Genomic DNA, 15,253 nt, shown 5'->3' on the forward strand with positions numbered 1-15,253 from the left:
ATTACAAAAGATTCGAGATTAAAAATAGATTAAATTCATTATCTTCAGCATTTCAGGAATAATCTTTCTATTTAATTACATTTCTGAACGATCTGCGATAATTTCAAAAGTATTTATTATAAGTTTTCCACTATTCACTCCAATCTACAACGTTATGTAACCTATATATTCGGGATTCTTCGATCGATAGTTATTTATTGATTTATAAGCAATCGAAGTCGGATAAAAAAGTTAGATAAAACAAGTAGACGACGACTTTTATCTCTGCTACATCATATCATTCCGTTGTTTTCCTCTTTTCTTTAATGTTCCTAACAATCGAAACGGTTTTCATTATTTGCAAAATAAAAATAATACTTTAATTTTCTCAATTTAAAAAAAAACATCGTATGGCATACGTAACAATTTGTTTCGTTCCAAGCAAATATTAAATTGTCCTGTCCCTTAAAAATTCTTTTCCTCTATTTCTAAATAAGAAACGTCCATTGGCCACTCGCCAGCGTTGAAAAACTTCCTCAAAGAGTTCGGTTAAACTCTAAACCACACCATCTCGGCAATTATTCATCCGTCATCCCGAAACAGCTGTCATCGTTTCGTCTAAATAAAAACTCAACTATTCCAACTGTTAGGGAAGAGAACTGAAGAGGAGTGAAAGCAAAAGTTATGTACGGTATAATTATCGATAGACATTAACTATTCTATATACGTTTTCAAAATGTTTAACACAACGAACATTTCTTAATGTATCAGAATATATATAAATTCAACAACACGTGTCGCATCATTATATTCAAATATTAATACCAGTCGTATACACATACATTCTGTGAATTGTGATCGAGAAACGGCATTATCTGTGGGTACACGTTCTCGCGTACCAGTTGGCAAAAGCTGGCACAACACATTTACGATAACGAGCCCGCGTTTACGATTGCACGGTAAACGTAAGCGGTGTCGTTAAGCAAAGGCGAAATTCATGCAAGCGTATCACCTAACCGGCTACTCTCTCTCTCTCTCTCTCCTCCTCCTCCCACCGATTTCGTTGGTCTAGGTCAGTAATCATAGGTTTAGAAACCAGTTGCAGTACGTAACCGCAAGAAATGTTATTAGCTCACGAGAAGGAAGCCGAACAGGTAAACATAACGTGAGCAGTTCATAATTTCGCAGATATGGGACGCATAATGCCATCGTTCGTTCGAGCTAATCGTGCAATCTTGCGTTAGTCTTGTAGTCACCATTCGATCCACCATTCGATAAGGTTAATATCCGTGAGATTTCGTGGAATCGGTTCGAGTCGGCTCGCTCCTTCCTTTTACTCCTTTCTTCTTCTTCGTAACAGAAGAATTTCGTGATTCTAGATTGTAATGGAATACAGAACGGTTCTGCCTAGAATATCTCGCTTCAGATTAGGTTCAGTCTGGGTGGAAGTGAGCCGAGATCGAAACGAGCGCTGCTAAACCAATGATTAGACCGATCGATCGTATCGATCATAGCGATTGAAACGCGTTTGACCATCGATTGACCGTTAAATTTTTCATTCGAAGGATACTTAATCGCATTTAATGAATTAACGAATGAATCGATATTTGATTTCATAGTTTTGATTTTATCTAATCATTGCACGAAAGTAAAAATTTCCTTTATTAAATTAAATCTGAAGAACTTCTCTATCGATCAATCTATACGTACATATATATATCTATCATAGTTGCGCAAGAGTTTTAAGAGTCGTTTTATCGAGTCGGACATTGACGAAAATTCAGGTTATCGAGGGAAGGAGTGTCAAAAATGGTGGATAGTTGAAAAAAAGAAAGTCGAGTCCCCCTTTTTGCGCGCGTTTTAACGAACTGGTATCCTTCTCTCTTTCATTGACCTAGGTTACTAATTGTATCGTTGTAGACGAAATGTCTTTCTACTCCATACTCGGGGAGTGGGTAGTAGGAATGAGTTTGCGTTTTCCAAGCTGAACCAGAGAAACAAACGTAGCCACGCTCGCTCCTCTTTCTGTCTTTTACTTTCTTGTTGTGTCATGTTGAGAGAGTGAAGTGTCGTGGACGATAATGGACTTTCCTGATCGAGTCGACGCGTTTAATTGCGACCAATGTTTTGTAAGAATCGGTCAGCGTGAACGAACCAGCCAATTACCATCGATGCTTTTCCACGCTGATTTACCGATTTCTTCGTTTTTTGATTGAATTGCGGTTAATTGCACAGGAAATGGCCGAACTTCCTCTCTTTCTCTCTCTCTCTCTCGACGTGTTTTAATACGTCCTGCGTATCGACGTTCTGAAAATTAGTCATCGAGATTGGAAAGATAGAAAATATCATGTTTACACGTAGAAAAGAAAAATAAATAATAATAAATAAATTAATAAATTATCTTTGATTGAAATTTAATTAGAACGATGAGAGTAATTGGATATACGATATATAAAAAGAGCGTTAATATATTCGTGAGACGCTTTGGAAGAATTAATTTTAGAGAATGAAAATAAACGTAAAAGTTAATATAGAAAAATATCGATTGGAAGAGTGAGACGATAAAGATGGAACAATCTTACTCCGTCTTACTTGATCTAACGCAAACTTTAATTGCTAATAACTTAATGTTAATGAGATTAAACCGATATTTTTATACTTGTCTTGACTTGACATTTGTGTCAAACACAAACTTTGAAATCGATCCTCCAAGACGTCGCATCAATACATTAAACCGATATATTAATCTGTTTAATTACGTTATCTCGATAAATCATCTCGAGATGTGTTAATTTTCGCATGCCACTAGTTGTGTTTGCATGTATTTAATAACAATAATTAAAAAGAACCTGTTATCCTGTTCATCGAAGGATATAAAGGAATCTGAAATTTCAATCATAATTTATAATTAATATTAGAAAAAAAGAAAAGACTAATATCATGCAAAAATTAACATTAATAATTCAAAATATGAGATACACTATTTATAGGGGTATATTTTGTTCACATTGAAAAAGAAGAAGAAGAAAAAAAAAAAACTTAATTGCGTGGAATAACCAATCGGTTTCTCACGATCGGCGTTGTATGATTAGAGAAGCGTAGGAATTGTTTGAGAAAATACGGTATGAATGGAAGATTGTGTCGTGGAATTCGAAAACTGGCTCGTAGCTTTTACGGAATTGCTTCATCGTTGCAATTACGTTACATCACACGGGTAGGTATGTGTGTCACGAAAAACTCGTTTCTTCGCTCGTATCCAGCATCTTCAAAACGTTGATAACGTTACTCGATTCGCTGTTCGATTCGCGCGCAATTTTGTTGCAAAGTTTAATTTTCACGCAAAGATGCCGAGCCAGCGATTTCATCCACACCGCGTATATTTTCTGTCTTGTATTTCGATTACTTGGTATTTATATAATATCTGTTTTTGAATGAGTCAGTTATTTTGCGTTGAAATACGTAGGAATCGTTTTCAAGCTTATTTTTCTTTTTATAGAAATATTCTTCTTCTCCGATAAGAAATTCTGAATTTCTCAAGACTTATCGCGTAGAAAGTTTTGCTAGAGAAACAAAATTTTAATCATATATCGTTACGTAAGGAAATGAGAATTCTAATATGATATACAGTGTTTTAGTTTAAATTTTAAAAGTTCTGTAAATAATATTGTAGAAAGTTTGAAGGGAAATGAGATTAGATTAGATATATACAGAGTTTGATCCAATAGAGAAAGTTCTTTGATTATACGTATATTTATATACGTATACGTTACATTAATGATATAACAAAAATATAAAGAAATAATATAACATATAATGTAGAAAATTATAAATATATATAATTTTAATTTAAAACATATAAAATATTTTTGCTAAGAAATGATAAAAATTAATAAAAATACAAATTTTCTTCGATAAATAAAAATAATAAAATTTTATTGTATCACGTACATATAAAATAAAAAATATTTTTAACATACTTAATAATATGTATTCAAGTTAAAAGTTCAAGTTTACTAAATATCATTTTAGAAAATTATTCCACCGAGATAACCAATATACGATATAAGAAAATTAATTTGTTAAAAATTTTCTTAAAGCGATTTACAACACTTCAACTTTTCATTTTGAAAATCGTCGAATATAAAATTTCTTTCGTTCTATAATTCTTTAATATTCTCTAGTTAATAACATCTTGAAACGATACAAAATATATCCTAATAATTATTAACGCTATCCAAGCGTAAAATCGTTAATTGTACGATTTATTTCTATAATAGTCAAATAATTGACGATAATCTTCTATGTATAAGAATTATTTGTGTGCAACTTGTATTTATTATATACACACATTATATTATATTGAAATAAACGAATACGGAAGAACAAACGAGGCAAGAATAATTTTTCAATCTTGTTGAAGATGATTATACGAAAAAACTGGAAGACGATTGTTATACGTGTTAAACAACTCGTATGTTTGTTATCGAATCTGAATTAAGAGCGACATGGCCGGTTGACGTGGCCGGTTCCGAGAGATCGGTTTTCATTGTCGACGAAGCTAACAGCGTCAAGAGAGAGAGATACACGTCATATTTGGTAGATCGGTATCGGTCAAAGTATCCATTTACAAAGATGAAAATTCGGCCCGATCGAATTTTGACGCAGGTTAGGGATCCTTTTTGGGATCGACGATCGGAGCAGGGATGGCCCTGAACCTGTGGGAGATTCATTTTTCAAGGGATCTAAGGACCTGCTCGTCCACTCTCTTTCTCCACCCTTCATCCTCTCCCCCCTGGGGCCCGGCGCACAACCTCCAACGATCTCGTCCCGGCCTTTCTTCCCTTCCTCCCCCTCCTCTCCTCTCGCCAAGCCTGTCCAAAAACCCCTTATTATTGTACTCCTTTCTCTCTCGCACGCTCATGAATTTCCGAGATAAACATACGAATTTACTGTACAAAAACATGGCGGCCGTCCATGTGACTTTGCGAACCAAGCATTCTCTCCGATCCTCGAGCCTCGTCTCTCTTCGACACGATCCCCCCTGCGACGTTCACTTTCTTTCGTTTTTTTCCTTTTCCTCTTTTTTCTTTTTCTTTTTTTTCTTCTTCCCCGCCCCTAATTTCCCAATTTTTTACGCGGATGATTTTCCCAGATTAATCAAATTAGAAGAACGTTTTTTAACGTTTCTCCATAGAGATAAGAGAACCTGCAACTTTCATAATTTATAATATTTCCATAGCACGAAATAATGTTGTTAAAGCAAATAAATCGTTGGAGAAGTTTATTATTAGTCGATTGATTATTGAGCGTGATAAATTGTTCGATAATTCGATAATTCGTTAAAAATTGTCAAGTCAAATAAATTTGATCGAAAAATATATAAATAATCTCTATTCTAGATTAGCCAATTTTATTCGCAATGTTATCTAGATTCATAGATTTATTTTATCGGATTAAAAAGAAAAGGAAAAAGATAAAGAAACATCGAATGTAAAATTAATTCGAGAAGAAGAATTAAATTAAATCGAACGAAAAATCAGGTTTTTCCATCATAGCCAAATTCATCTGTATTAAATGCCAAATTTAACGTCAACGGATAAAAAAAATTCGATCGATAAACGATGAATAGAATCGATGATCGAGTAGAAATTCTCAAGGATCGTCTCGTTTCGGAGTACGAGTAAGTAAGTATATCTTTTTTCCGATAAAAATTTAATTCAAGATAGCTCGGCATCGGTCCAAGGTTTTACGCTCGACTATCTCGTCCGGCAACCTTTAAACTTTTCTTCCAGCCTGTACCACACTGAGTTGTTTACATTTTAACGGATCGCGACGTTGCCAACTCTACAAACCTGTCGCCCTCTCCACGCCGAGAATCCTCCATTAATTAACTACCTTAATGATGCATACGTCGAATTAATTCGTATCTCCGAGATTCACGCGTGGAATCTCGCGTCGATCGAGAGAAAAATTCGAAATTGTACGAATTATGACCCGTACGTATAGGGTGACTCGAAAGGAAATACGTGTAATGGTAGATATAATATTTGACATTAGTTAGACTAGATAGTGCACTAGATAACTTATTTGCACGATAACGTGATAACGGTGAAAAATTTTTGTAAACGCTGTAGAAAATAATACGTTTAACCGAAAAATCGTAAAGAAATTCGCGTTGCGCTCGTGAAGAAAGTAATCGCATGTGGACACGGACAAATATTATCGGCAGTAGCATGGTAGTTGTACTAGCGAAAGGAATTTTTAGAGTAAAGTGTACACACGTATCCAAACCGGCTGAAAAGTTGTGTATCATCTACGGCAAACATTTGAGTCGCGATAATGGCGCCTCTTCGATAAAGACCCTCGCCCTTTGAAATGTTACGTTTTACGTGAGATGCGTTATCTCTCGTTGGAAAGAATCACAAAAAAATCATCTTCAAAACACATATGTATTTACAAGAAGAAAATCGTTTCCTCGGGACATCTGTTTAAATTTACCAAGAACCTTTTCCTTCTCCAAAGCGTATCCTCTTTTGCGTAATTTTTCTTCACCGAATTACGTTATTGCTTTTAAACGCAACGTATGACAACGGGATGTTCATGCGCCTGCCTCGAAAATTCAATATTTTTAGGATCCTGCGTCACATATTTTGCACGGAACTAAAATTCGATTCTTTGAATCTTATTTTATACAAAGATAACGCGATTGCTTTTAAAAATATACGAAACAATTTATTTCCGTTACGCTTCTATATATTACGCTATAATATTTATAGTAATAACGAAGAAGATTGAGATACTGGAAAAAAAATTTCATGAATTAATTTTTGTATATGTTCAGGATAAAATGGTATATGGTTTAACGGAATGAAAAGGATAATAATTGAAGTAACGTTGCGAATAAAATAATATTCTTATCTTCGATGAAGGCGAATAAATTTCGAGTAAAATATCAAGTAAATATTTATACTATAGTGAATATATATTATTTTAATAGTAAGTTTCATTCAGAACTCTAAATTGAAGAAAATTTCAGTAATCGAGCGAATCGAAAATGTGCTTTTTCTTTTAAAAGATTAAAGGATTAAACAAGCTTTGACATTTTATAATAAAATTTAATTTTATAGGCTATATTTATTCTAAATTATCATCATTAACGATATTAATTTACATATTTATGAAGATTTTAATATATATTGGGACAGAAAAAAATCGGAATTAGATATGCAATAATTTTTTAATTGAAATTATTTTTGGATATTATAATAATTATACGTTAGTGATACAATAATTTATAACATTACAATATTATTATATAATGTATATATTTATTATAGAATCATATCTAATTATTTCGATAATTTTGATTTTTCTCAATATGTTTAATCATATTGGATAAAAATATATTATAGGTAAAAAAGAAAATTTTAATACGAAAATGAAATATAATAATTTTTGCGGTATACCAGAATAAGTTTGAATCGAATAATTTATTATTTGCAATTTATTACTATTTTTCTCTATTTTTTTTTAACGATATAATATACTCGATGGGCATAACAATCATAAAAAGCTTGCAAGAGAAAGATCCAATCTTTTGACACTTTTTCGAGTTATGAGACTCGTACGTCAAGTGATGCACTTAAAACAAAAATTTGGTTTAATTTGCTTAAAGTTGTTACAAACGGATTTATCTTCTTTCTGCTTTTTGTCTCATATAAAGTTAGCTTTAAATTTATCTTCCACAACAACAACAACATCTTTTTGATTTACCACGCTAATAGCGTGTAATCTAAAATCTCGAGCAGATTGACGCAAGTGATTATTTACAAAGTATTTGGTTGAAATCTGAACGTGGTAAAAGTTTTCGTACGTGGCATTATTCGTTTTGCACGATCCACGTTTGAATATCGAGTATGAGTCATACTTTATTTTTCCACGTGCATTTCAGTTTGCGATCGCACATCTGTGCTGTGTGCGGCTTGTTTTCGATCATTTCGAAGACTCGGTCGAGGACAGCTGTGTACAAGATTTTCGCATATTCCAAGATAAAGAAATCGAAATCTCGTCTTCCCTTACAATTCACTTGTACGTACTTTTCTCCCTCGATATAACAAATAAATAACGGAGAAAGAAAACGCGAAGTTGCGAAAAAATTGAGAAAGTGAGATTTATGGCGTTATCCTTGAATTCTATCCTAGCATTTCCATTTATCACGGATCTCGTTCTTAGTCCACGTGTTGTTCGCGTTTACTCATCCGCGCTGCCAGCCTCTCCACACTCGTTCTTCACATCTGGTCCATTATTTACTATTTCCATTGATTTCTTCACCTTGTCCAAAAAGAATAAAAATAAAAGTAAAAGCAACGCGAGTAAAATTGTTCTTCCCGTGTTTTTTTATTAACATAGATAAATCCTGGTTTCTTACCATTTTTTTTTTTATTTTCATATACACAGACTGTACATGAATGAGTCTGCTGTCACTTGCACGTAATCATTCTCATCATCTATGAATAAGAACAAGTTATATTCTTGCGCTACTTTATTATCATTTATTGAGGATAAGCATATTAAGATTAACTTGTATTAACAACAAAGAGAAGAGAAAAGATCAAGATCATTTTTTGGAAGAAAAATCGGGAAGAAATTTGAAAAAAATTTATAAAGGTAATCCCTCCCTTTACTTACTCATATGTGCATAGTTTGCAGAGAAACGGAGAAATGCTTTTATTTCATCTCGGTATTTTATTTTCAATCCGTAGCCGGTAATTATTTTCACTTTACATCGCATCCGTCAAGCGGTGTGCACACAGAGAACGATTGCGAATTTCGTTGTCGGTTGTTTATTATCGTATCAGAAATTCCGCACTTAACACGCATTACGACCTTTTTATCACTCGTAGTTTCCTTCTTTACGCTGCGACACCGTTGACCTCACCTCACCGTGGAAACGTTTTCGCCTCCTAAAATATCTCCCGGCCGCAAACACTTTCTAACGTACAAAGATATTTTAACGCGCGGACCAACAAAGCGGATCCGCCGAACGAAAATACCTTTCCCGCGCAAAAACGATGCCCACGGCCGCAACCGCCACCGCCACCAACATCTATAACTCGGCCTCGATCCGCTTTTCAACTCCATTTTTCTTACGCTCCTGTACCTATATTTTACGCAAACAATATTTCCCATAAATTCGAACGACCATTGACGAAGAATCCTCTTAATCGAGAAATTAAATAAGATCGTAAAGAACGATCTTCGTTCGAACAAATGAATTTTCACATAGAAATAAAATATTATTCTATCGATTATCGCGTAACCTTGTATCGAGATTAATTTACAAAGTAAAATTACGATTGAACGTATTAATAATTTATAACGAAAAATTAAATATAATTTAATTTTTCGCGCAAGTTACACACGTAATGTATTCATAAATGTACGTAATAATACGGAGGTAAACGAAGCATATATCATACATATACACCAATGTTTTTCGTTTGAATAATATAATGTAATCACTCTACTGGATTCGCATGTTATTATTTTATTCTTCGTATTATATTTAAAAATTTCTCATCCGTGTCGGTGTTCGTGACAAGCGTGTATCGAGTTAAGGGATGATAAAGAAATCTGAATAGTTGTGTGGGCTCGTCGTTCGTGCCTCCGAATGATAATTTCTTATCATATCCTCCACCTCTTATATATATATATATATATAAACGTGTGCTGACTATGCACGTATTCTTTTGCAAGATCATCTTTGAACAATTTTTCCAACAATCCTCAAACCAGAGTCTTTTAAATTGTTCAAAATTATTAATCAATCATCATCCACAGAGTTATTTGTACGTATTTTAAAAAATTTCGATGATAAAATTGTCTTTGCTTTGGCTATTAGCGATACGAGTTTGATTATTTTTAATATTTATATATCCCATTAAATATTTTAACGCGTAATAACACAACTTTGATGACTATTTTCGATGATATTTATTGTAATATACGTAAGATTGTTAATGAACACGTTTTCGATAGCTCACATAACCTTTGAATAGTTTTGATAGTCAAGATGGCCATGAATATTAAAAAAAACATGCATCATAATTTCTCAAATGATTATAAATCTTAATGTCACGATGATGCCTATGATTTTCGAATGACTTTGGATACCAATTACACGATCTCGATGATCTTATGGCTTTTGAATAGCCTTGAAGGCTAATTATACGATCGCAATCATCATTCGTCATTTTTAAATGATCTTAACTATCAATGACAATCAGTGGTGATTGTTTATAACCTTGATTGATAAATATATATTATCGTGTTAAACAAAAGTATGTGTGTTCATGAATAATACAGCAAAATTAATATTAATTAATATTAAAAGTAATACTAAATATCTATATAAAAACTAAGAAACGATACAAGAAAAATGTGCAAAAATAAGGCGAAATTATTTTATTTCCTTTAACCAGATTTTAAATCGAATTAAAATATTAAATCCCTGCTCAACATCGAGTTGTACAAGATAAAAATTATTGTTTCCGCTATATCTATACGTCCACCTACGTAACACGATTGAAAAATAATTCGATATAAAACTACCGTTTCGATCAAAATTCGTACAAAATGATTCAACCTTGCTCCAAGTATACGCATATTAAACAGTTTATACTTCACATGGATACGCGTAACAATACAATTATGCTTGTATTTAGTGCAATCATCTCGATGCACGCGTCAACACTAGTCAAGGATTTCCGGTGTTCGGTGTTCAACACCCGTAAATCCGTGCATTTAAGTGTACAATCGACCACGTAAGTATAAGTATACTCACCCGATTGACCGTTTCGACGTCCTTGCTTTTACACTCGAAGTCGCTTAATCGAGATGATGATGGCGATGGCGATGCGGTGTGTATCCGTTTTCGTAAAATTTAAATTTTTCCATAATCATAAATGCGATCTCGCCGCTGCGTGGCGCGACGGAGATTAACTTGTCTCGCTCTATCTCCCTCTCGCTTCGTCTAACGCAAACTTCAAATTTCTTTTCATTTCCATAATCGATTCTTCAAAAAAACGTGTTCCTCCGGTATATTATTAAGATATTGTAGAGATTCAGTTCTTTTTTTTGAAAAATATCTCTATTTCTATTTTTTGTATTTCATACATAATTAATATATGTACAAATCCGTTAAAGATGACAAAAGATTGAAACAAGATAAAGAATATCGTATAATAATATATTTCTGTAGAAAATTGAAAAGTTGTATTTTGTCCATTGGCCACGTAAAACGACGTAGAAATACATATAGGAACGTTGTTCTCGTTCCTTGTTACATGGCTGCATAAACATGGACAGGTACGTGTATATCTTTAATGAGTTTCGAGCAGAAGGCGGAAGATTATGGATGCGCCATCTTTTTCATTCTATCATTTTCGTGTACGTCGATTATTGCTGCGATCGACCAGCATGCGCCAAATATGATCCATGGTTTCTTGCCTATTGTCGAAATGCATTCTTCTACATCCCTAAGGTGACTTGGCAAAAGCGTACATCTCGTGTAAATGAATGGAATTAAGATTATCTCTTTAGATACGATGACTATTTTAATTTATCGGCAACGTTCAATTATTTCAAATCCTATATTCTTCCATCCTTCTTTTTTTTCTTTTCTTTTTTTTTTTTTTTTCGATCGACCAAAGTACTTAATGCCAACCTTTGCCATTTCGCTTCACGATCGCCACGATTCGCCATCATTCTTCGTTTAACGTATGGAACTCGGCTTCGAACGTACCGTATTGCGACACCGTATTTCTTTCTTTTCCTTTTTTCATAAAATGAAGTTCGGCTTATTCAAATACGAGCTTTCTCTTTCGATCCATCCATCCTTTTTTTCCCCTCCCCCCCTTTTTTTCATTTTCTTTTTATTCATTTGGACGATCGTTAATTTCTGCGATTTGACAAATTATGCCTATTGTCGATATACGCAATAAATCTTTAAACGTTCGATTTCTTTTCTTGAATCGGTGAAAAAAAATCTTATTTCGAGGATATGTTATAAAAACTTAGCAATGTTCGCAATTACACGTTGATCTTACGTTGCACGTGAAATTTTCGTGTATATTTTAACGAGAAACATTATGATAACAAAGAAAAAAGATGGGGGGAAAAAATGTGACGAAGAATCGATGAATGGTTTATTAAACTGAAACAAAAATGGCCATAATCTATTCAATAATAACTGATTCACGCGAAACACCGTGAATATTTCGAAATGTTAAATATTCGTGTTGTATCACATTACCTTCAACTCGTTTTATAATTCCTTTATAAAATTATTTCCAGATATTTTCTTAAAATATTCTTTTTCTTCCTTTTTTTTTTTTAAATTTCCAATCAATGAAAATATTTCAAAATGTCTGGAAAGAGCGAAGAAATATTAAATTTTGCTATGATTTAATCCATGGATAAATTAAAAAAAAAATAAGTATCAGTAAAGACAAATATTCACTTGTCCTTCTAGGATAGAAGAGGGAGAGGAGGGGGAGAAAAATTGATGAAATCAAATGTCACTCTCTTAAAATACGAGGGCAACACGAGACTCGTGGTCGTCGGATTATTATCTTTTCACGAAAGGCTCGATTGTCCTTATGGAAAATTGACAATGACGGGACGTTTTAGAAGGTATTCCCTATTGTAGGTATTGTACAGACCCTTTGGAAAGTCGTTATTCCGGTTCATTGTCGTCGAAATTTCGAGCTCACCTGCAGCCACAAGGAGAGGAGACCGGTGCAAGAGCAAGCAAGGTGCCCCATTCAACGGGAACAATCGACTAGAATTCGTCTATTCTTTCTCATCCTTTCCTTGCCTTCTTCTCTCGCACTTCCGCTATTCTCCTTACACAGTACTAATGATCTTTGCGAATACCACGAGGGAAATTCCGTTTCTTTAATCTCACGATTGTTTTTTTTTTCTTTTTTTTTTTTTTTTTTTCGCAAGGATACGTGATTAAAAGATTCAAGTAGAAAAAGTAATATTCATAGATCGATTTTATGCTTGTTTCTTTCGATAAATATTTATAGAAAAAAAAAAAAAAGGTAACATTATGATTTTAGATTATTATTATTATTATTATTACGATAAAAAATCGTATTTTTAGATTTCAGTTAATCTTGAAATGTTTGCGCGTCGCTTCAATTTCAGATCGAATCTGCCAATCTAGAAAGCTGATTCGATCGGTAATCTCCTGATCGGTAAATCGGTTGAAATTGAAATGGATTTGCTTTTACGTAATCCTGTCTCTCGAGACTGTACGTTGCAATATGCTGAAAATGTACGTTTAAAGATAATCTTATTTTTCATTCATCCTAATCCTCATCAGCTTCATCAAATTCAAATTATTATCAAATTATTATTTTGAACTGAATCGTTGTATCGTTGGCTAAAGTAAAATATCAAGTCGTTTGTCGATCGTGAACTTTTGACAAAATAATTTTAATCACGTAATTATTTAGGATCTGTTGTTAGTTAATTAATTATTTTAATCCTGTAAACGGCAGCGAATTATTTTTGACGCAGGAGTTACATCTGCAAAGCCTGTAATACCGCTTCTTGTATCGTTTGTAACGAATTAAAAAAGAAGAAATAGGAAGGAATTCCAGTTTTATCCTTGGCACGAGATAGCAAGCTAAGCAAACATCTCGCAATCCCGTTCCAGTTTATAATTTCAAGGGAAGCTCTTGTTCTTCTTTTTATCCTCGCGTCGTTCTTCGGGAACACGGTGAAAAGTGATACGTTTTCGAGTATGTACGTTCAATTTTGACCTATTGTCAGTGCCTGTAATAAAATGGCAGACGGATTATTTACAAAAGTCTTCGCATCGATGCAAATTGAATAATGTATATTGCACGATATACGTAGCGTTTAAAGCACATCGTGTTAATTCCTTAAATTAATAATTTTATACAGTCAAAATCGTATTAACAGAAATATGATTAAGAGATTAATCGTTAATTGAACAATGGAAAATAAACAGTTATTTCTTTCAGTGATTAAAAACACAAGAATAATGGTAATAATGGTAAGATGAAGATGTAAAGAAACGATTAAAAAAAAATATTATGATAATAATATTTAAAAGAAGAGAAAAAATATGGTAATAAAAAAATAAAAACGTCGATACGTAATTATGTTAAAAAATATTGTCAAACGAATCGATAGTAAGCGAACGATTGTGAAATATCTTCCTATTCCTTTCTCCGTTAAAATATTTATAGTACAATTATTCCTTTTAAATCTTACGAAACTGACAGCACAATACAATCCAACCTAACTTTTATCAAGACTGTTGGATTGTCATCATTTTTTCCGTCACCATTGGGATCCATTCAGACATATGATCCCATTGTAAAGGATTAACGTGACTATAATACGCGCTATACCATTTTAATCTTTCCGTCCAATCTTCTAAATTACTCGTCACTCGGATGAATAAAAAAATATACTTTTATTATACTTACATTGTTTCGAATTCTCAGCGTGTGAACAGTGAGAGAATCTTGGCACATGATTAGATATCTGAAATTTCAAGATCAATTATTTTATTTCCTCTCAAAATTAAATTCTCGATCAAATTTGTCACGCATCTCGTGTATCCATCTTTCAACTTCTTCTCTCGTTTTATTCTAATTTTATTACCTCGTATCGAACGATGTATTCAAAATCTTAATTATCATAATACAATATCTTAAATTATAACGAATAACGATGATTATCAGCTCAAAGTATTCCACGATTAAGAATCATTAATAACCAGACAGATCTTTGATACTTGAAAGCGTATTTCACTGAGAAATGCAATCTACACGAGACGCAGAGAGTGTGCAGTAGAGGCTCTTACATTTTTACCGACCCCATGCTGAGGAACACAAGTGCGGAGCACGCTGCACGCAGTCAAAAAAGAAAAGAAAAATAAAAGAAGAAGAAGAAGGAGAAGAAGAAGGAAGAAAAGAAAAGCTTGAGAAATGATTTTCTTCTGGGTTCTCGAGACGTGGCTCCTGCATCGGGAGGAGTGGAGCGCACTTATCGCGTGGCCACGGCGAACGTATACTTTAAAGAATAAGTTAGGGCAATAAGATGAGATTTTGCGCTTTTACGGGTTTCATAACGTTCCGGCTTCGTTGGAAGCAAAGAAGAACGGCCCGCTCGAGCATGCCTCGCTTGTTGCGTAACGCAATATTCTTCTCATCGATTATATTCTACGGGA

At 33.5% G+C, this 15,253-nt stretch overlaps 1 long non-coding RNA gene across 1 annotated transcript; it reads right to left on the reverse strand.

The window, feature by feature from the left end:
* Nucleotides 1-7,443: 7,443 nt before the first annotated feature.
* On the reverse strand, nucleotides 7,444-10,328 carry LOC113219188. The gene is made up of 3 exons (XR_003305940.1): nucleotides 8,668-10,328; nucleotides 8,408-8,486; nucleotides 7,444-8,310 (listed from the first exon to the last, which is right to left on the reverse strand). It is a non-coding gene; the product is annotated as an uncharacterized LOC113219188 (long non-coding RNA).
* Nucleotides 10,329-15,253: the final 4,925 nt, after the last annotated feature.

Source organism: Apis mellifera, linkage group LG13, assembly GCF_003254395.2.
Source record: "Apis mellifera strain DH4 linkage group LG13, Amel_HAv3.1, whole genome shotgun sequence".
Lineage (NCBI taxonomy): Eukaryota > Metazoa > Arthropoda > Insecta > Hymenoptera > Apidae > Apis > Apis mellifera.